This window comes from Lynx rufus, unplaced genomic scaffold (assembly GCF_022079265.1).
Source record: "Lynx rufus isolate CCGP_SWC_20201006 ecotype Redwood Valley unplaced genomic scaffold, mLynRuf1.p SCAF_11, whole genome shotgun sequence".
Classification (NCBI taxonomy): Eukaryota; Metazoa; Chordata; class Mammalia; order Carnivora; family Felidae; genus Lynx; species Lynx rufus.
In genome coordinates, this window is record NW_025814825.1 from 5,166,261 (window position 1) to 5,190,612 (window position 24,352).

At 39.6% G+C, this 24,352-nt stretch overlaps 1 long non-coding RNA gene across 1 annotated transcript; it reads left to right on the forward strand.

The window, feature by feature from the left end:
• Nucleotides 1-14,414: 14,414 nt before the first annotated feature.
• Nucleotides 14,415-23,981, forward strand: LOC124505784 (uncharacterized). The gene is made up of 3 exons (XR_006960710.1): nucleotides 14,415-14,765; nucleotides 17,618-17,891; nucleotides 23,454-23,981. It is a non-coding gene; the product is annotated as an uncharacterized LOC124505784 (long non-coding RNA).
• Nucleotides 23,982-24,352: the final 371 nt, after the last annotated feature.

The following is a 24,352-nucleotide window of genomic DNA, read 5'->3' on the forward strand; positions in this document are numbered from 1 at the left end:
ATGAGATTAGTGCCCCTATAGAAGAGACCCCAGAGAGTTCCCTCACCCCTCCCACCATGTGAGGACACAGTGAAATGCCAGCTCTCTAGGAGCCTGGAAGGGGCTCTCATCCAGACGCTGAATCTGTTGGCACCTTAACTTTGGACTTCTCAGCTTCCAGAATTGTAAGAAATAAATTTCTGTTATTTATAAGCACCCACCCCAATCTATGGCATTGTGTGATAATAGCCTGAATGGACTAAAACATATATGTATCATTTAACTAAGCAACTACTCTGCTAGGAATTTACCTGTAGAAATATACATACAGATGTTGGTCAAGAATTATGTGTAAGAAATATGTTCCTTTTTTAAAAGTTCATTTATTTTGAGAGAGAGACAGAGAGAGAGAGCAAGCAGGGGAAAGGCAGAGAGAGAGAGAGAGAGAGAGAGAATCCCAAGCAAGCTCTGTGCTGTCAGCACAGAGCCTGACACGAGGCTCGAACTCACAAATGGTGAGATCATGACCTGAGTGGAGATCAAAAGCCAGACACTTAACCAACTGAGCCACCCAAGCACCCAAGAAATATATTCCTAATTATTTAAACACCTCTTGCAGGGAGAAGGAATCACTGAATGGTTATGGACTCCCTTGTTTTGGATTCTTATGCAGCTGTGGAAAAGAATGAACTAGTTCTGTGTGCACAGAGACAGGGAAAAAACCTGTTATAGGACCATGTGTCCAGAAGCATCCTTTTGTGTCATGGGAAGAGGTATATACAAATAGATAATGATAGGTAGATAGATATGCATGCACACTGATATGGGCATAAACAAATTTTCTGAAAGCAATCAGAAATAGTTTATCCTTGGCTATCTTTGGACAGAGACACAGGCTTGAGGGATCAGGCTTTTACCGTTTGTTTTCTACTTTGCTCTACTATTGAAAGTTTTCAAATATATAGACTAATTACTTTCATTTATTAAAATATGAACATGGATTACCTGGATAGTGTGATAAGGGACTTTTTTTCTTCTTTGAATGTCCATGGTCTTAAAACAAAGTTTGAGTGGTGGGAGGCAGCACTAAAGAAAATGATACTAGGTGAAGTCTTGACCCAAAAGAATGAACCTCAAATGGTGGTCTGTGCAGCTGCTAGAGCTGCAGAAGAGGTATTTTCAGAGGAGGGGAATTTCTAACAGCTCGCAGACTTCCCCACTCGCCTCAAAGAATGATGGCCCCCTCATATATAACCTTCAGGGAACTTGGCTTTGGCATTAACAGAGTTAAAAGGAAATCAGGCTTATAAAGAATGTCGTTACTATTTGTGCAAGCATTTCCTCTCTATAGATAAAAATGAGCTAGATGACAAAAACAGATACAGGTTCAACTCAAGCCTTCTCTTTTCCTCCACTTAGCTGGGCAGACTACGATGGCTCACACCCACTCTACCTTCTTCTGGGCCCTGCATGTTTCCATGACCCAAACATGCAGCAGGCTTCAGCTGGATTCCAGGACCCCAGGAATGTGTCCTGTGACCTTGGCTGCGTCTTCTCTACATCACCTGTTTCTGAGGCTCTTCTCTCCCACATCCTTCCAATCAATCTGTACTGAGATCAGTTCTGTGTGCAGCACCATGAAGGGTGCAAGAGATGGTAAAAGAAGGCCTATACACTCAAAAAACCTCTGGATGTTTCTGAGGAACCTCAGAAATCAATTAGGCAGCCATGTGAAAGGAGGTATCTAAAGACAGAATTTCAGTCAGGAGTTTGAGTTGGAGATGTGTTGGTTGACCCAACCTCCAGCTGATCTTCTCTTCATACAGCAAAAGTCAGCCCTGTGACACCTTTCAGGCAAAGAGATATAAACAAAAATCTTTAGAGTGAAAAAAGAAAAGATTTGTAAAAATGACAGATCCAGGCAACATTATTCTTTTGGCCTTTTGTCCCTTACCCCTTTTTCTTTAATTGGGGATGTGCCCATGAGGCTGTAGGTGAAGTAATGATCTTACAACCAAGGGCAACCTGCTTGAAGGTGAAGCCAACATGTTAAGGAGAGCAGGATGTAACAAAAAAAGAACTGAGTCTCCACTGGCATCATTGGACCACTGCACCAGCCCTGATTCCTGGCCTCCTGATTTTCTGTTCTCTGGGAAAAAAAAAAAGCTTCCCATTTGTTTAAGCTGCTACTAATTGGATATTCTGTTATTTTCAGTTAAGTCCAATATTAACTGAAATACCTGGTAGTAAGAGGAAATAACTCCGATTTAGTGGAATGTGCCTTGGAATTGAAGAATTTGGCTTCAAACCCCAGTATTGTGGTTTACTGGGATAAATTAATCCTTAATTTTTCTGGGTCTCTGTCTCCATAAGTATTACATAGAGCTAATACAGCTATTCAGAAATTTGAGGACTTCACAGAAAGAGGGGGCAAAAGTCACTGCATATAATAGGTCCCAGCTCAATAAATAGCTGAGACCTTTTTTGTTGGGAATGTGGAAGGACATGTAGAAGATGAGGTTTACCTAGAACACAAGTAGAGCAAGATGAGGTGGAATGTAATCCAGAAGGAGATAAGGGAAAACCTCAAGAAATGTGAACAGAATGGTGCGGTGGGAAAATCATCTTGCCCCTTGAAATGGACCTGGAATCTAGTCTCCCTTCGAAATCTTAGGGCAAATGGAATTGATGTGGCTGAGGAGAATGCTTCCTTTCTTCCTTCTTCTCTCTGCTTCAGGGTTAAAACTATTTCAAAACCATGTAGAACAGACATGATTTGTTCTGATGCACAGTGGGAAGATGATGGAGCTGGTTTTTCAACCTTCTAATCTATTGAACCACAAAGAAGATTTCTGCTTTCCTCCATTTTCTCCCAATGGAGCAAAGCACCATGATGTGGTCACTGTGTGTCAAATATTCGGGAGCCTTCTGTCTGGCTCTGCATGAGTTCTTGGACCTCCTCCTAACCTCTCTGAGCTTCAACTGGGACAAGAGAAAGAAGACAGGAGAGGCGTTGCTTAGAGAAGATCTCAGGTTCATTTTCCTATTTATCGTTTTGTATGGTCCCTGGAGCATCAGAGGGTTCATTCCATCACTCATTTATTCCATAAATATCTTTTGAGCACCTACCCTGTACCAGGCATGAACTAACCACTGGAAATAAGGCGAATGAAATAGACAACATCCTATATCCTAATGAAGGGGGTAGACAATAAAGGAGCAGACAAATGAAGAAATTAGATAACTTCAGAAAGGAATAGGAGCTGTGGACAAAATATCACAGTGAGGGGACTACTTGAAGAGGTGGGCTCAGGAAGGCCCCTCTGAGGTATGAGCTTGTGTTTAGCCAAAGTGAGGAGTCAGGCACACCCTGGCTCTGTGACTGGGGATTCACATTTGCCTTCACTGAGAGCATGTTTCCAAGATGGCATGCCTTAAGTGTATCATGGCATCCTAACGGGCCCAGACTGTGAGTCTTCATGTCCCATAGTGACCATCAACGTGAGTGAGGCAAACCTAGTGATGTCTGAAGGAGAGGATAAGAAGGCCAATGGCTGTGCAAACCAATTCAGGAAGGCAGACAGAAAATACTGCACTTCTATTTTATCTATTTTTTATCTCATCTTTTTCAGTTTTTCTGGGGAGATACTCTTCATAATGAATATGATATATTATTGTAATGGGGTGCCTGAGTGACTCAGTTGGTTGAGCATCTGATTCATGATCTCAGCTTAGGTCTCGATCTCAGAGTCGTGAGTTCAAGCCCTACACTGGGCTCCATGTTGGGTGTGAAGCTTATGAAAGAGAGAGAGAAAGAAAGAAAGAAAGAAAGAAAGAAAGAAAGAAGAAAAGAAAAGAAAAAGGAAGGAAGGAAGGAAGGAAGGAAGGAAGGAGAAGAGGGATGGAGGGAGGAAGAAAAAAAGAAAGATATATTATTGTGATTATAATGGCAAACATTTCACAGTGCTTTCTATGTATTTAGACATTGTTCAAGGTGCTTACGTATATATATTAATTCACTGAATCTTCATAACAACTCCATAAGGTATGTATTGATATTCTTTCCATTTTATAGATGAAGAAGCAAAGGCACAGTGAGTTAAGTGACTTTCCCAGCTCATGAGGGGCAGAGCAGGACTTGGAGCCAACCAGGCTAATCCTGCAGTCAGTTCTCTTAACAAATGCATAAAAAATGTATAAAATTTGTGTATTTGTTTCTAAGCATATTTATATATAGTTTTACTGGAAGTTCAAGTTTGACTTTTTTACAAATCTTCTGTCAAAAGGTTAGAGACCATAACATTGGCTATGAAGTCAAGGAGAACTAGGTTTAAATCTCTGTTAAAGAAAAATATATTCATGACACTTATTAAAGATGGTGAGGCAGACTGTATTCAAGGGGGACTACTTAGCGGGGGGGGGGGGGCGGGGTGAGATCAGGCTCAGCTCTGAGTACCACATAGACAAGTGGAGATTTATAGCCAACAAGTAGAGTGGGGATTACCAGATGGAGGGAACATGGGGTAAGGAGAATTCTGGCTGAACCACTTTGATAGGATTTTTGCCAAAAGCAGGCCAGAGTCAAAGAAGCAAATTTTGTGTTTATTGGTTTTGCTTTGTTATGCTTTGCTTTTCTATTTCATTATTTTTATTTTTTTATCATGATAAGTGTTCTCTTTAGTCCCCATCCCCTATTTCCCCCATGTCCTCATCCTCTCCCTCTGGTAACCATCAGTTTGTTCTCTATAGTTATGAGTCTGTTTCTTAGTTTGCCTCTCTCTCTCCCTTTTTCCTTTGCTCATTTGTTTTGTTTCTTAAATTCCACATATGAGTGAAATCATATGGTATTTGTCTTTGGCTTATTTTGCTTACCATAATACCTTCTAGACCCATCCATGTTGTTGCAAATGGCAAGATTTTATTCTTTTTCATGGCTGAGTAATATTCCATTGAATATGTATATTGTGTATATATGCATTGTATATATACAATATACATTGTACACACACACATCACATCTCCTTTATCTATTCATCAGTCGATGGACACTTGGGTTGCTTCCATAGTTTGGCTACTGTAAATAATGCAATAAGCATAGGGGTACCTGTATCCCTTCGAATTCGTGTTTTTGCATTTTTTGTGAGGATGGGGGATATTTACTAAACTGATCCAGCAGGACTTTGCTAAAACTGGACTAAATGGGACAAAGACAGACCCCAAAATGAAGCCTCATCAGAAAGAGGCCTCAGAAGACCCCGTCTCAAGTTTGGTTAAGGCAAGTTTAATAAAGAAAAAGTTTGGTAAAAGTCAGCTCCTCTGCAACAAGAGAGGAAGCCCTCAAGCAGAAAGAGGCTTGTAATTGGAAGCTTGGCAGCAAACCTGCATGGAAATTGAAGGTCCCAAGGAGATACAGATAGGGCCCTGACAGCTTATATCTATTAATCAGAACTCAGTACAGATGGCTATGGATCATGGGTTCTGAAATAAAAGGTCCTGAATTAGAGTTTTAGCTTTACCACTTTGGACAAGCCACTCTACTTGCTAAGGCTCATTTCTTCATATGCAAAATGTGGGAAGGAGAGAATCAAAACATATATCTCACAGGATTGTCATGAGGATGAAATAAAATGATATATATGAATGTTTCTTGCTATATGCAATTTAGTTAATAAGCTTTTGGTCTTTATTTTATTTAAAAATATGTGGATGACAATAATATACTGAATAAAGGTAAAACTTGTAAAGTTGGAATGGAATCACATTAATCTTTGTTCACTTAGCTCTTGAAAAATGACCATCAATGTTCAGAATGAACCCAGAGGCACTGCCAGATTTTCTTTAAAGAAGACTCCATTTTGTTTATCTATCTTTGGACATAGAGATTATGGCAAAACAGCTAAATGCTTACCAGCATCTGTTGCCTCTTCTTCCTAGGCTCACAGATTACTTTACCAAGCCTCCTTGCACTTAAGAGATGCCATGCGAATGAGTGCTAGTCAATGGAATGAAATGTGTTCCATTGTTAGTCTTGGTCCATAAAACCTGCCACAAACCCCTTTTTTGTGTGTTCTTTCTCCCTTCTGATTGGCTGAAATGCAGAAAATTGCCAAGGTGACTTTGGAAGCCACATGTTAATGGCACAGCCTCTGTTCGAATGGGTCTCTGGATCTCCCGCCAACACAATCACCCTTCCATTACTGTTACATGAGCAAGAATGCTTGTTATTTCTATTAAATTAAAACCACTATAGAGTTTTAGATTATTTGTGGCAGCAGCTACCATTCCCCTAACAATTAAGCCCATAATATATTGGAAATATTTCCATCAAGAGAGTTTTGGCTTAACTCTGGATTATAAGTTTTCATTAAGTATAACTAACTTTTTCAAATATTCTGATTAACTGTGGTTGTGTTAGAGGGAGCTATGTCCACACAGGGCAGTGTGGAATGTAATAATTGTATTGTGAAGTTAACTACCAACTGATAGGCTTTCGAAAGCAGCCCTCCAACTGAAAAATTCTTCATATCCTGGGCTAGCCCCCAGAAGAGAGAGCAGGGAATCATGTTCCCCTTCACAACAATCATTTTCTACCCAAGAATCTTCACCTTTGGGTATCTTTTAGATAATGGCAGGTGAGAGGTATCAGATACATTTTCTATGAAAGACCATTTAAGGTAAGACAAGCAATCTCTTCCTTCCTGGTCTAATGAAAGATCTACTGAGGGAAGCAGCTGAGATTCTATACTTTTTTTTTTTTCGTTTTGTTTTGTTTTGGGTTTTTTTTCACTTTTTGTTTATTAATTAGTCCAAAAAGACAATTAAAATCATCTCCATTCCAGTTATTTATTGCCAAATAACCACCTCCATTTAATGACTTTAATGTCATTAAACAGCCATTTTTATTATGCTCACAAACTCTCTGGAATTCAGGCAGGGGGCACTGGGGATGGCTGTTTCTGTCCCCAAACATCTGGGACCTCAGGTAAGAACAACTGAATGTCTGGGAGTTAGAATTATCTCCAAGTGGAGGCTTCTTCATTCACATGCATAGTGCTTGGGCTGAGATGACTCCGTGGTTAGGCTTGGCTGGGCCTGTTGACTGGAGAGCCTGTACATGGCTTCTTCATGTGGCTTTGTCTTTCTCGCAACGTGGTAGTCTCAGGGTAGCTAGATTTCATAACTAGCAGGTAGGGGCTCCAAGAGTGTTCCAGAGACCCAGGCAGATGGTGGGAACCCTTTTATGAACCAGCATTAGAAGTCACATAGGGTCATTTCCACTATACACTTCGGCTAAAGTAGTTCTAAGCCCACCCAAATTCAAGGAGAAGGGGCACAGATACCACTTCCTGATATGAAGAAAGTCAAAGAATTTGCAACTATGTTTTAAGCTTGTCACTATCTCTAATCCTACCATCCAAATATAACTGCTACTAATATTTTGGTTTATTTGTTGCCAGTTTTTAAGAATCCCCAAACATATAAAATAAAACTGAGAGAAGAATTAATACTGTTAAAATGTCCTTACTACTCAAAGTAATCTAAACATTCGATGCAATCATTATCAAAACTCCACTGGCGCTTTACTCACAAAAATAGAACAAACAATACTAAAATTTGCATGGAATCACAAAAGACCCCAAATAGCCAAAGCAATCTTGAGAAGGAACAAAGCTGGAGGAATCACACTCCTTGATTTCAAGCTATATACAAAGCTATGGTAATAAAAAGAAATATGGTATTGGTATAAAAACAGCCACGTAGGTCGGTGGAAGAGAATAGAAAGCCCAGAAATAAACCTACTCATATATAGTTAATTACTTTACGACAAAAGAGTTAAGATACAATATACAATAGGGAAAGACAGTGTCTTCAATGAATGATTTTGGAAAACCTGGACCGCCACATGCAAAAGAATGAAACTGGACCACTATTTTACACCGTACACAAAAATTAACTCAAAATGGATTAAAGATTTGAACGTAAGACCCAAAACCATAAAACCCCTAGAAAAAAAACATAGGTAGGTGATAAACTCTTTGACATCACTCTTAAGGATGATTTTTTTGGATCTGAATCCAAAAGCAAAAATAAACAGGTGGCACTACATCAAATTAAAAAGTTTCTGCACAGCCAAGGAAATCATCAACAAAATAAAAAGGCAAACTGTAACCTCCTGAAAGAGAGAAAATGTTTGCAAATAAAATATATCTGATAAGGGGTTAATATCCAAAATATATAAAGAAATCATACAATGCAATAGCAAAAAACAATCTGATTTTAAAAATGGACAAAAGATCCGAATAGACATTTTTTTCCAAAGAATATATCTGTATGGCCAACAAACACATGAAAAGATGCTCAACATAACTAACCATCAGGGAAATACAAATCAAAACCACAGTGAAATATCACCTCACACCTGTTAGAATGGCTATTATCAAAAAAAAAAAAAAAACAAGAAATAACAAAATAACTCGCAAGGATGGTGGCAAGGATGTGGAGAAAAGGGAACCCTCATGCACTGTTGGTGGGAATGTAAATTGGTGCAGCCACTATGAAAAAACAGTATGAAGTTTCCCCTATTAAAAATAGAACTACCAGCTGTTCTACTTCTGGGTATTTCTCTGAAGAAAATAAAAACATTAACTCAAAAAGATATATGTACCTCCCTGTTCATTGCAGCATTATTTACAATAGCCAAGATATGGAAACAACCCTAGCGTCCATTGATGGATGAATGGATAAAAAGGATGTAGTGTAAATATACATTAGAATATTATTCAGCCATAAAAAAGAACGAAATCTTACCATTTGCATTAACGTGGATGGAACTTGAGGGTATTATGCTAAATGAAATGTCAGAGAAAGACAAATACTCTATGACGTCACTTATATGTGGATCTAAAAACAAAACAAAACAAACCCTCCTAAAACCTAAGCTCATATATACAAAGAACAGATTGGTGGTTTCCAGAGGCAGGGAGTGGGGGTGGGAAAAATGGATATAGGAGGTCATAAGATACAATACAAAATAAATAAATCATGGGGATGTAATATATACTATGGATACTATAGTTAATAATAATGTGTTGCATATTTAAAAGTTGCTAAGAGAGTAGATCTTAAAAGTTCTCATCAAATTAAAAATAGAACTACCCTATGACCCAGCAATTGCACTATTAAGTATTTATCCAAAGGATACAAAAATGCTGATTCAAAGGGACACATGCACCCCAATGTTTATAGCAGTGCTATCAACAATAGCCAAAGTGTGGAAAGAGCCCAAATGTCCATTGACCGATGAATGGATAGATAAAGAAGATTGCATATGTATGCAATGGAATATTACTCAGTGACCAAAAGGAATGAAATCTTGCCATTTGCAACAATGTGGATGGAACTAGAGAGTATTATGCTAAGTGAAATAAGTCAGAGAAAGACAAATATATGATTTCACTCATGTTGAATTTAAGAAGCACAAGAGATGTACATAGGGGAAGAGAAGGAAAAAGATAAAAACAGAGATAAAAACCATAAGAAACTTAAATACAGAGAACAAACTGAGGGTTGCTGGAGGGAGGTGGGTGGAGGTATGGGCTAAATGGGCATTAAGGAGGGCATTTGTTGGGATGAGCACTGAGTATTATATGTAAGTGATGAATTGCTGAGTTCTACTCCTGAAACCAATACTACACTACATGTTTACTAATTTGAATTTAAGTAAAAAAAATAGATATAACTCACATATAAAAAAATTCTCATCACAAGAAAAAAATTGTGTTATTACATATGGTGATAAATATTAACTAGACATATTGTGGCAATCATTTTGCAATATATACAAATATCAAATTATTATGTTGTACACCTGAAAATATATAATGTTTATGTCAATTATACCACAATTAAGATAGAATAAAGTAAAATAAATTTGGGGGAAACCTTTTGGTTTGGTTGTGTATCCCAATCTTTTTGACTTTCAATATAATAGCCTGAGCGCTTCTCCATGTCATTAAAAATTCTTCAAAGATCTTTTTTAAAAGAAAATAATGTTTAAGGCACCTGGGTGGCTCAGTTGGTTGAGTGTCTGACTCTTGATTTCTGCTCAGGTCATGATGCCAGGGTTGTGGGATCGAGCCCACATTGCACTCCACACTGAGTGTGGGATGTGCTTAAGATTCTCTCTTTCTCTGCCCCTCTCCTGTGCTCTCTCTCTCTCTCTCTCTCTCCCTCTTAAATAATAATTTTAAAAGCATATAATGTTCTACAGCAAGGATGTATAGTAGTTTATTTTTAATGTTTCATTCATTGTCTGACATTTGACTTTATAACTAGCATGAACAGCTTCTCTAGCTACAGGTACAATACTCAGCTTCAATTTTTTTCTTCTTTGTTAAAATTGAGGTATAATTTATAGCACACTTAATCAATTGTAAGTGTACAGACTGGTGAATTTTTACATGTCTATGCACTTGAAACACAATGCAAATCAAGAGATGTAGAACGTTTCTGTCACCTAAAATTTCCCTTGAAGTTCTTTGCCAGTCATCTTCCCCCACCTGGAGGTAATCACCATTCTGACTCTTACTGTCATCGATTAGTTTTGCCTGCTGTCGAGTTTCATAGGCTCAAAGGGTATGTACTAATTTGTCTTCTTTTATCCACGTAATTTTTTTATATACATCAATGTTGTTGCATGTATCCATAGTTGCTTTTTTCCCATTGCTGATGTATTTCATCATGTGAAGATACCACACTGGATTTATTCATTCCCCTGTTGATGGACAGGAGTTGGTGGTCTCTAGGTTTGGGCTTTGATGAGTAAAAGCACTACATTCTTGTATATGACAGTTCGTGGGTATATTCATTCAGTTCTTCTGGGTATATACCTAAGAATGGAATTTATGGGTCACAGAGCAGGTGTATATTTAGTAATTACTACTATACTGTTTTATAAAATGTTAACAATAATTTATATTCCCATAAGCAGTGTGTACAAGTTACAGTTGCTCCATATCCTCAACAACACTGGGTATTTCCAGTTTGTACAATTTTAATCATTCTAATGGGTGCATTCTACTATTTTACTGTAGTTTTAGTTTTCATTTTTAAGATGAATAATACTGCGCCGTACTTTTTCATATGCTTATTAGTCATTTGGATCCTCTTTTGTGAATTGCTTGTTGAAGTCTTTTACTAAGTTTTAATTGTCAATTGTTGGCCTTTGTAATATTTATTTGCAGGAAGTTTTAATATATTTTGGATTCAAATCCCTGCCTCTGATGAAGTTTTTCATAAACAGAAATTCTTAATTTTAATCAATTCCAACTTACTAACTTTTTTATAATTGGTGCTTCTTGGTCCTATTATAAAAACTTTTATCTGTACCAAGATTATTAGCAGGAACACACATCACACATATTTTTTCTTCTTGAAAATTTCAGGTTTAGGTCTATATCCACTTTGCATTAATTTTTACACATGGTGTGACTAATAATTAAGGTCCTTTTTTTTTTTTTTACAGATGTGGTTTCAGTATCACTTATTGAAAGGCTGACTGTTCTCAACTGAATTAAAGAAGAATGTTTTCCATAAATCAAATGACTGTATATGGAATAGGGCTATTTATGGCCTCTCTGTTCTGTTCTACCAATTCATTTGTCTATACTTGAGCCACTATCATATTATCATAATTACTCTAACCTCATAGTGATATTCCAGGCAGTGAGAGGAGTAAGAGATCTGACTTCAGTCATGTGACCAATGATTGGAGTTTGCATGCCTACATAATAAAACTTTGATAAAAACCCTAGACACTGAGGCTTGGCTGAGCTTCCCTGGTTGGCAATCATACATCAATATGATAGGTAGGTGATGTGTCCTAAGGACAAAGGAACTTCATGTGTCAGACCCTCCCAGACCTCACCTTACCCAATGCACCTCTTCATTTGGCTGGTCCTGAATTGTATCCTTTATAATCAAAGTAAAAAAAGTAAAGCAATTAGCTGAGTGTTGTGTGTCATTCTAGAAAGATATCAAACCTAGGGGGAGAGGGGAACCCTTGAATTTGTAGTCAATTGATTAGAAAGGTGTGTAGTTCCTTGCCACTGGTGTCTAAAGTGAGGGAGGTTTTCTGGAGAACTGAGGTTTTAATCTGTGAAGTCTGCACTAACTCTGGGTAGTCAACATCACGAGTGTATAGCAGGCACATGCACATTAAAGATTGCTTTATATTTTAGAGAATTGGCTCCTTTGCAATTACACAGTTTCCCTCTTATCCTTGTTCTGATGTTGGCTTTGTCTGAAATATAGCTAATACAAGTTTATTTTGATTCGTGTTAGCATAGTCTATCTTTATTGCTTAATTTTTAATCTATCTGTACCTGTGGGTTACCTGTTGACAACATATAGTAGGGTGTTTTTTTCTTTGGGTGTTGTTAAACCCACTAACATTCAAACTGGTTATTGATACAGCCAGGTTAATATCTACTGTACTTGTAACTTTTCTATTCATTGCCCTTCTCTTTATTCATTTGTCTTCCACTCTTTTCTTGCCTTCTCTGATTTTAATTTAGCATTTTATATGATTCCATTTTCTCTCCTGTCCTAACATATAGATTATACTTCTTTTTAACTATTTTTTTTTTCGTGGTTGCCCTACAGTTAGAAACATAGATTTTCACTGAAGACAAGTCCACTTTCAAATAACACCATACTGTTTCATGGGTAGAATAAGTACCTTAAGACATCATATTCCAAGTTATGTCCTCCTGTCCCTTTTAATATTGTGATCATTTATTTCAGCTATCCATAAGCTATAATTTCCAAATACAAGGTTGTTATCATTTTGAACAAGCTGTTATCTGTGAGATAAATTAAGAATATGAAAAAATATTTTATTTTACCTTCATTTATTCCTTTTCTAATGTTCTTCTTTTCTTTATGAAGGTCTGATTTTCTCACCTATATCATTTTCTTTCTCTCTGAAGAACTTTTAACATTTCTTGCAAGGCAGGTCTACTGGCAACAAATTTCCTCAAATTTTGTCTGAGAAAGTCTTTATTTTGTTCTCCACTTTTGAATAATAATTTCACTGGTTGATAATTGCTAGGCTGGTGATTCTTTTTTTTTTTTTAACAGTTAAAATATTTTACTCCACTCTCTTCTTACTTGCATGGTTTCTGAAAAGAAGTCTGTTATAATTCTTATCCTTATTCTTCTGTTGCTAAGTTGCTTTTTCTTCTCAGGCCCTTTCAAGATTTTCTCTTGAACTTTGATTTTCTGCAGTTTAAATATAATATACTGGTGTAATATTTTTTGGTATTTACCCTACTTAGTGTTCCCTGAGCTTTCTGGATCTGTGGTTTGGTGACTGTCATTAATTTGGAATGTTCTCAGCCATTATTACCATTCAAATAGTTCTTCTGTCCTTTTCTCTCATTTTTATCCTTCTAATATTCCCATTACATGCATGTTATACCTTTTTCAAAAGTTCCATAGTTCTTACATTCTGTTCCATATTTTTTTTCTCCTTGCATTTCAGTTTTTGAAGTTTGTATTGACATATCTTCAAGCTCACTGATTTTTTCCTTGGCTATGTCCAGTCTGCTGATAACCCCATCAAAGGCATTTTTCCTTTATTTTACAGAGTTTTTGATTCCCAGAATTTCCCTTTGCTTCTTAAAACTTCAGTATCTCTCTTTACATTGCCCATCTGTTCTTGCATATTGTCCACTTTTCCACTGAAGACCTTAACATATCAATCATAGTTATTTTAATTCCCAAATCTCTGCCACGTCTGTGTCTGGTTCTGATGCTTACTTTATTACTTCCGACTGTGAGGGTTTTTTTTTTCTTTTGCCTTTTAGCTCACCTTGTAATTTTTTGCTGAAAACCAGACATGATGTATTGGGCAAAAAGAACTCAATTAGATAGGCCTTTAGTGTGAAGTTTTATGTTTATCTGGCTAGGAGTTAGGTGGTGTTTATTGTTTGCTGTAGCTGTGGTGTCAGAGACCAAAATATCTTTTAGTGTCCTTGTTTTTGTCTCCCTTGTTATTTTGGGTTTTCCTAGACATTTTAAATAGTGTCTGAGGCCTGCAGTTCTTTCAGCTGTAATCCTCTATTATTATACTGGAGCTGGATTGATGTGGTAATAAGGTGTAGGGGGAGGGGAACTTATCTATAGTCCTATAATTAGATTTCAGGTTTTTAGTAAACCTGAGTTGGGTATTTTCCCTTTCCCCAGGGTGGTTAGTCTTCAGTAAAACCACAGTAAATTAGACACTATAAGTTAGTTTCCTTTGACGGCAGGTCTTGTTAAGGGGAAGAGTGAACTCTGGGTGTGTTTCAAAATGGTTATTTTCCCCTCCCCCTGCTGGAAGCATGAGGGGATTTTCTCCAGTCTTCACAGTGAGAACCTGGTAGAACTCATGGAGACAAAATTCACAAATGTAGGGGGCCCCCCTAAAACTGGACCCTCTCAGAGTTTCAACCTCTCATGCTTATCACACTGAACCTTCAGCAACTTGCCAATTATAGTTTAGAAAATTCCTACCAATACTGGCAGTAGTGAAGGGTTTCTGCTCCATGTAAGCTCTGGTTCTCTGAATTCACCTATCGGTCTCTCCAGTTTTCAGGGCAACAGTTCCCCCCATGACCCAATTCTCTGTTGGATCTAAGAAGAGTTGTTGATTTTCAGTTGGTTCAGCTTTTTTCTTGTCATGAAGACATGAGTGAAGACTTCAAGCCCTTTACTTGTTGGACCAGAAATCAGAAGTTCACCAGGTATGTTTTTGAAAGTTAAATTAACATATTGAGCCACCATATGTTCATATCAGCAGGAAGAGTATGTCTTTATCTTGGAAACTCCTGGGTGGATGGTCCAAGAATACCAGCACTTAGTCTAGTTAGTGGACCTTTCAGATATTCTACAGAGAGAAATTGCAGAATATGACCAGTCCACTAGCAAATTTCCCTTTTTATCCCATGCCATTGCAATGACTATGTTACCATTGAAAAGATGTGGCTCTCCCATCCCAATGCTGCCTACAGATCCTGTAATGTTACTTGCAGCTGAGACTATAGTACTTTTTTGAGGGTGACCTTAGTCTATCTCAATGTTATGCATGTGTACATGTACTCTACTTTTGGACTCCTGAGGTTATAACAGCCGCCCTTACACATTCAGCCAATGTCCCAAAGTGAACCCACTATACCAGGGTAGATAATTTAATAGGGGCATCTACAAACTTATACTATCTTGTTGTCATGGTGAATTCCCTCTCACTTGAACTTCCTTTCCTATTAAGTAGGACTCATTCAGATCTGATAAGCTGAAATAGAGTCTCAGTTTATCAGATCTTCAAAAGGGAAGAGTTCAGGTCTAGATCCATCTGATTCACCCACTTGCTATCCAGAGACTAGTTCTGTACTCCAAGAGGTATAGAAAGAGGTATAGTTAAGACGCCTGTGGATCTTCAGAGGAATATCCTGAGGGTGGAACTGTGTGGCTTGCATTTGCTTAGAGCTAGAAATGTCTGGGAATTTATATCTAGCTTCCTCCCCCAATTGCCCTTCACTAAGGTTCTGCCCTGCCCTTCACCTCAGGTTGGAGGTGAAGTGAAATTAACACTCCAAGTTTCCTCTGTGGGATGAGGGTGAAGCTAATTCATATCCTTGCTTGGTTTCCTTCCTTTCCTTGTCCTGCTTCCTCCCCATCCTTACCCATTCCCTTTGGAAGCATTTCCCTAATCAACCACTTCCTCATGGCTCTCATCTTGGATTCTGATCCTGGAGAACTCAACTTAAGACATCATCCAAAGGGCTCAAGATGGTGAATGCCTTTTGGTCTTAAATTTTCACAGCCAAAAGGGTTGATCTACTCCAAAAAGATCTGTTTCCTCCAAGTGAAGTACTTGACACTATTTAAATAGCAGTTGCTCATACAAATAAAGGAACTTTTCTATTCCTGCCCAACCAAATTATTTGCTATTGCTTGTTTCCAATCTTTTTACTTAATATTTTTCTTGTGACTAGCCCTTAGAGGCCCACAAAGATCAGGGCCCACGGTAGCCAAATAATTCATTTGATTGACCACCATATTCAAAGAAGTTTGCTTGAGTATTTACTCTGAAATCAGTTTAGACTTTCTGACTCCTCCTTTTTCCAGCTTCTCTTTTTCTCTTTTAGTGACTTCATTCAGGCAAAAATGCCACCCACATCTCCCCCCACTTGCCCAGTCAAAACCTATTTATGAGAAATGATTAAACCAGTCTGTGGCTGAAATTCACAGGCTACTTTTATTCTCTTAGTACAGGATGGGGAGAGGAGATTCAGAGTATTTAAAATATACTCTTTCCTTGCACACTAAAAAGCTTTGGATATTATTCAAAATATTCCAGGGGCCAGACAATAAGTATGAGGAGAAATTTAGAGGATGAGGCCCTTGAACATACCTCCTTGCATCTGTCCCTGGTGAGTGAAAGTTGGTTGTAGGCAATTTCTTACTTAGAGTTTGTAAGTTAATCACAGCAGAAAGATGGGTAGTTCTTACTGGATGGACTTCCCTCTGCCTCCATCTCTGTACCTCACCTGGTGCTGGTAAGAGCTCAGGAACAGGTAACTTTGGCTCCAACCCAGCCATACTGGTGGCCAGGGATAGTCTATACTGTGTGGTGGGCAGCCCTTGGGTTCAGGAGAAGACAGACCTGGCTCTGATCCTGGCTTTGCACTTGCCAGCTCTGTGACCTTAAGAAAGTCACTCAACCTCCCTATGGCTCCATTCCCCTGGATATAAAATGAAGATAATAATACTGACCCTCACAAGCTGTTATAAAGCATCAATCTAACATGTACAGTGGTCAATACCAAATAAATACCAGAGAAATATTAATCCCTCCAATCCTTCTATAATTAAAGCTTCAGTAAATTATGTTGGGTTTATCTGAGTCATTTTTCTGCTTCCTTGGTTCAGAAACTGCCCACCCCAATTAATTCCCAAAATTAATGTTCCAGAACATCAAAATTAGAAGGCACTTTCCCATCACTTTGTTCAACCCATCCATTTTGCAGGTGATGAAACTGAGGCCTGGAGGGTTCAGGGCCTTGTTTAAAAGCCTGCTGTTTCTTTTCTATTGCTCTTTGCCCTACACCTTATTAATTATCACCCTTTTGAAGTCTGTGTTTACAAATCCTGGCTAATGTTTAGTTGTTTGCATCTCCAGTATTATTTTGTGAGGTGTTGCCTCATGGGGTTATTTTAGGTCTTTTGCAATGGTTTCCCAAAAAAGTAATGCTATGGATGCCTCACAGCTCTCCAGAAGTGCCAGGCTGATTCATGAATCCTAGCCATGGCACCCAGATACTTCATTCCTGAGAGAGGGCTGTTCTCTCTGGATAAATTTGTCCTCTGGAAGAAAGACACTTCTTCCTTGGCCTTGGTGGTAAACCTGGAGGGGAACAGTTCAGTCAGCTTCCTGGCCTTTAATGGGTGGCTTTGCCGAGACAGTTGTGCTCTGGAGGCAAGAGGGGGCAACCCTCCTTCTGTCCCCACGCCAGTGTCATTGGGAGATCCAGGGATTCGGGGGACTAGCTGTAGGGCCAGAAGCCTCAAGCAGCCTCAACAACTTCCTTTGCAGCCTTCCTACCCTTTCCTGCAGAGTGGCTCCAGTAGTGCCTTCATGAGCATGAAAGTGATGAGAACAGCCCAGTCGGAACACAGTCAGAAAGGCATCTTCCAAAAGTATTGTCTTCATAGTGGGCAATGCAGTAAGTTCTACCAGAAAGAACAGGAGAGACGTGACTGAAACACCTTCAGAGCCTTTTCAGGTCACAGCACCCCTCTACAATGCCACTTTCATTCTCCGGTTTCTGGGACAACCTTGGGAGATTTCAAATTCTGAATGTTGACAGGTAGGTAAGGAGATGCATCAGAATCTGGCTGGGTGAGTGTGTGCAGGGAGGACAGGGAACAAGTTTGTGAAAGTTCCCAAGGAGGTTGCCCCCTAGGGTTGCCAGATTTAACAAACAGAAGTGCAGGGCACCCAGTTAAATGGAACTTTCAGAAAAACAATGAATATTTCTTAGCATACGTGTGTCCTATGTGATATTGGGTTCATACTTCTACTAAAAAAAAAAATGTGTTTGTCTGAAATGCAAATCTAACTGGGCACCATGTATTTGGCAACTCTCCCATTCTTTCCACCTTCAAACAGAAAAGTGACATTTTCAAACACCATTTTTAAAAAGCATACACTCACTGTTAAAAAATGCAGAGAAATACAAAAAATCAAATTAAAACCAGTCATAATTTTACCACCCAGATTTATTAACCCATGACAACATGCTAACATTTTGGTCTATTCCATATGTACATCTGTATGTGTGATTTATTGTCAGTCATATATTTATAAAATTTAGATTATACCAAAATCTAAATATTAGGTTTTTATTATGCTTTTTCCATATAACATTACATGTATGTGTATATATGTGTGTATGCATATAAAATACTTTATTTCAAATATCACTAGATCTATCTACTATATATATATATGTATATATATATATATGTATATATATATATATATATATATATTCTATATATTTTCCTGTCTTTAAATATTCTCCATTAGCAGGCCTTTTAATGGCTAAAAAGTGCTCATGTTAATTCCCATTATACAGAGAATTTAGAACAGAGCTTCTCAGACCCTTCTATTTTACAAACAGTAGTTAGCCATCAGATGCTTGATATGCAACAGTCTGAACCATGCCAGACCCATAGGAAGGATTCCAGAAATGCTTACTGATTAAGTGAATAAATAAATAAATGAACTCCTTCGATCCCAGGAGCACCCTAGCCCAAACACAACACCCACATTGCCATTGCACAGGTTCCTGCTGAATGGAAAAGGAGGTGCTTGAACTTTAGAGCAAGTAGTCGACAACTCAGGACTCAGCATTCTGGTCTCTGGTGTCGAGCACTGGCAAAGTCCTCATTTTTCTTCAAATTTTACAGCAAGTGTCCTTTTAGTAGGTCCCATTGTAGGTACTGTGGATACAGAAATGAATGTGATAAGAGAATTACATTCCTGTGAAATTGTATTTGTGTGTAGGTGGTGATGGGGAGACAGACAATAAAAGAGTAAATAAATAAACATAATAATTTCATAAAGTGATGAATGAGAACTAAAACTATTATAGCCACACAGCTTATGTTCACGGTAATGTGATTAAACAATTTGGTACTCAGCATTAACAGGACTGCAATATTCTGCAAAAGCTGACCCCCAAAAGATGAGGCTGCAAACAATGTTCCTGTGTGTGTTAGGAACTTGCTGAAAACCCATTTATCTGAACAGCAGACTCTTCACTAGCCCTCATCAGGGTAGTCGTCCCCTTCTCTGAACAACCCAACTAGGCTGAATATTCTTCAAGTCCTCTCCAAAGCCCACACTTCACTGTGTTGATCAGTCCTAGACTATTAGACTATTATATCACATGCTTTGCACAGTTCCAATCAGGACTCCACATTTAAAGACCCACCTTAAATTAGACCCTCAAAACCCTATCAATATTCCACCCTTGACCTCTTCCTTCTAAGAAACCTTCCATCAAAGTAACGGTATCTCTTACTGCACTAAGCAATAAATTTGGCTTTGTGCAATCAGCAGGCTATTTCAGTGGTCTGTGTAGGAACCAGCAGTCAACATGAGTGGTATGAAGGAGAGAAAGCAGGGCCATTCAATCCATAGTGATGGAGGTGGGGCTGGCAGTGGTGCTACTTTCATTGGAATAAAAAGCCTCTCAAATGGTAACATGTGAGCTGAGACTTGAAAGAAGAGAAGGATCTGGCCTTACTATATCCTGGAGGCAAACCTTCCGAGCACTGGGAATAGTAACAGGAGGAGGGTTGTCAGCAGAGCAAGGAGGTCAGAAGGTTGAGGGCATAGATGGATGCCAGACGAAGAAGTTCATTCCAGGCCAATGCAAGGGATTTGGAGTATACGCTAAGCGTGATGTTAAAAACTGGAGGATTTAAGCAGGAAAGCGACATTCCTGCATCCATCCATCTGGTCAGTGAATGTTCCTTGAGATACTTCTCTAGGCCCGTGTTCGTGGCTACAAACTGCTCTGGAGATTGAGCATCCTGGAGAAAAGAGACACAAATAGCCAGCACTCCGAAAACCAATTCCCACACATTGGAGGAAGTGTGGGAAGGAACCAGTGACCCAGAAGCCACAGAACCAGAGGAGGTGGACCTTCTTTGTCATGGTTCTGGCTCCCACATCCTCAGCGTTCCACATAAGCGTGGTTTGCCTGGTGGAAGCTTCCAGCCTCTGAGGAGCACAAGACACTACACTAAACCCAGGCCTTGGACTCCCCAGGGGCAGCCGGGTGGGTTACTTTAATCTACATGCCTCAGGACCAAGCACAGTACCTGGCATCGAGTAAGCGCTCAATAAATGTTGGAACTGAGGATCTGCTTTCTAGGTGTCTATACTCCACTCAATTCAAAAGCTGTTTTGAATTTCGTACAGGGCTACATATATTATTGAAACATGAGGTGCCCACGGGTGGCTCACCGGGTTAAGCACCCGACTCTTTTTTTTTCAACGTTTTTATTTTATTTTTGGGACAGAGAGAGACAGGGCATGAACGGGGGAGGGGCAGAGAGAGAGGGAGACACAGCATCGGAAACAGGCTCCAGGCTCTGAGCCATCAGCCCAGAGCCCGACGCGGGGCTCGAACTCACAGACCGCGAGATCGTGACCTGGCTGAAGTCGGACGCTTAACCGACTGCGCCACCCAGGCGCCCCGAGCACCCGACTCTTGATTTCAGTTCAGGTTATGATCTCACAGTTTGTGAGTTCGAGCCCCGTGTCAGGCTCTGTCTGCACTGATGGCACGGAGCCTTCTTGAGATTCTCTGTCTCCGTCTCTCTGCCCCTCCCCAACTCCTGCTTTTTTTCTCTCTCTCAAAATAAAGACACTTAAGAAAAAAAAAAACGTGAAAAAAATGAGGAAGTCAGAGGAAAAGAATGTGAAGGTAAGGAAAATAAAATAAAATAAGGGTTAGAGTAAATGGTTAACACCCCTAATGAGTAGCTTTGAATAGAGGTGAATTACAAAGTCTTCTGGGCAGCCAATGAAAAGTGCACAAAGTTCAGCTGGTAGATTCACAGAAACAGAATTAGAACAATAACAAGAAGCCAGGGCCTGAGGAAAGGCCCAGCTCTTTCTAGCACTGGGGCAAAGAAATTTTTTAATGAATCTTCATAAAGCGATTTTCTGTGAGATAGTAGATAACACGCCCCTAAGACAACACAGTTGTGAGTTTCAAATAGCTGTTTCTTGAAACACCCCCCCCGCCCCCCCCCCCAGGAGCATTATCTAGGCATATCTGAACAAAACTCCATCAAGGAGACCGGGTCATGGAGGAATTTTGATCCACGGTGTGCTGATGAGGACACTTTAGAACAGTAGAGGGATGGGGGAGGTTGGGGAGCAAGGGAACGTAGAGCGGGGCGGGACCCCACAGTGCTCGAGCTTGGTGGAGCCGGGCACGTGCATACATCCTGCACACCTCTGGAAAGAGTAACTCAGAATGCAGGGGACACTGTCCCCTCACGCCCTCCGTGGAGCAACCGTCTACCCTCCTAGAACAAAATGAGGGGGAGAGAAGCCTCCAGAGAGGAGGGATTTGTGATGAGGGGGGAATCTTCATGAAGTGTTATAGTAAACACCTCATATTTCAACTCTGTGAAGAAAGCATCTCCCGGCAGACAAGCTCACAATATGTGTTCAGTTTGTGGTGGGGTCGGCCAGGGCCCGCTGGCGGCTCCACCAGGGTCCCCCATTTCCTGGGCCATAAAAACATGCTCCTGACTGATGGCTGACATACGAGGTGACAGACAAGGAAATGGTTTCCCTTGGCTGCGTGTGTGTGCCCCAATTTACAGCTGCCCCGGAATTAGCAAGGGCGGATGCTTCCACGGCTGTTAGGTTAAGTATAAACTCCCAGTCGTTTCTTCATGGGGGAGGACACTTGGTTTGGAAAAGAAAAATCATGGCGAAATGAAACAGGAAAATAATGTCTCTTTTTAAAATGGTATTCTTGAATTGTAAACACGGTTTAAATTGGCTGGATTTTCTACCCAGATCTGTGTGTGCAGACATAACCAGGGCTACGCTCTGATGATATCAAGCCCTTGAGGGGAGAGCTTTATCTTTTTCCCAAGTGCATATTGTCTTGTTGGATCTTGACATTGCTTGTAGATGGGAAAATAGAGGCTTGGTGAAGGTTAAGGGACTTCTCCAAGGCCACACAAGGTGGCCCTTAAATCCTGTCTCCTGCCTTTCAGGTGAGAGCTAGGAGATGATGTTATGGGGGCACCTGGCCCTGTGCCTGACACTAATAGTGGGTGCCCCATAAACATTCATTTCCCCACCTCTTACTATTTTTCTTCCCCACTTTTCTATTAAAGAGATGCTCTTCGATTGAAGGCTAAGTCTTACCTATGATTTCCACTTGGCCCATATATCTGCTTTTCCATGAGTCCCAAGTGCAAGTGCTCTAAACACGTGTGCTTCATGAAATGCCTCAGAAAGCAGTGAGGGGTGTGGAAGGCCCGTCAAGCCTCAAATCTACAAGGTTGCCATTAAAATCCCTTCCTGGCCCTCTGACCCAGTCCTGTCGCTAACTTTGTGACCCCAGCCCTGTCACTGTGTCTCTCTTTTCCATACAACATTACAAGGGTTTTGTGAAATGCTCACATCTGACCTATCTGATGCCACAGGCTACACACTCTGGTGAGGAATATGAGGCAAGAAAGACATCCATAAATTCTCAGACAACAAGGTCAAGAAAATAAATTCTTTGGGTGAGAATAAGGGGGTGGTGGAATTTATCAGCATGGTTATTGTGCTGGATTTGTACTGAGTTTAGCTTAGATAGGAAGGTCAAAAACCATTCACTGTTTGGGATACCCTATGTGATCAGGCTCTTTCATTAGGCATATTTCAGGCTTAGAAATACATTTTTAACTTCATATTATGTACATATTTGTTTTAAGTGCTATTGTAGTCAGCGGGGGGCGGGGGGGGATAGATGGTGGTGTAGGGCAAAGACACAGTTCCAACAAATGAGGGCCCTGAAGAGCTTTTTCTCTAGACAGACATCTCTTGAAGGTCTGCCTGTTGAATAAACAGACCTAGCTCAGGGAGGGTTTTCTGGTGCTACAAAAGACTGTGGAAGAAATATATCTATGGCCATTTTTTTAATAGCATAAGAAGAACAAAAATACCTGTAGTGGTCTCAAGGTGAAAAGGAAATTGATCAAGTGTAGGAAAAAGACTAAGCTCCTTTCAAAGGATTTCAGCATCAAAGGTTGGTACAAAGAAGTTTCCACCTTCTAGTAACCAGAACACTTTATTAACCAGATTGGGCCATTCCTTGACATTTGTCTATTTGCAGACTTTGATCCCTGAGACAACTTCTAGCTGGCAAATTCTCCAAATATGATTACCTCCAATATATGAGCTCATTTCTCTGTACTTACTCCCAAATGGTGAACATCGATTTGCGACATTAATGAAGTAAGTACCCAACTATCCTTGTTCATGAGCTATTACCTCGGTATTGATTGTAGCCTTAATTGACAATTACTTGAGTGGGCTGGGCTATACTGAGCTTTTATTAATTTTCCATGGTGATACTCATTACTAAACTTCATTGCAATTGTGTAACAATGTACACTCCCCCCTGTAGCTCACTGAACTGGAAAATTCCACTGGCCATTTCCCAAACCTCTTTATCCTGGAAAATAAAGAATTTTGCTATTGCTAAATTTGATATCAGGATTCTAGACCTCGATTCTGCGGGGAGAGAATTGGCTGTGAAAATAAATAGAATTTGCTAAATTATTTTTTCTTCACTGTTATTTCAGAGAACATGTTGTATCCACGGACTTTATTCTATCCCTTGCTTCCTAGAGGGACAATGAACTCCATGCTACTGTAAAATTATATTCATTCTTCTTTCTCCCTTTTCTTTTTTTTTTTTTTAAATTAAGGGTGTGGAGAAGGCAGCAAGGTAGAGGAGATTTTGTGGTTTTAGGGAAGAGGAGTTTGGGTTTCTAGGGGTGGTAAATCACAGGAAGGTATATAAAGAAGGGAAACTAATGGTACATAAGGTTATTTAATAAGGTTTATTTATGCAGACCCATCTCAATGCCATCTCTGTCTCCAGTGATAAGGGCTGTGCTCTCCTTCCTGGGATGGGAGGAGGAAGCAGAAAACCATCAGGAAGAAACATTTATGCTCTGTTGTTAGGCAGATCAGTGGAGTGCAGAGAGCCCTCCTTGTGTCTGCCAT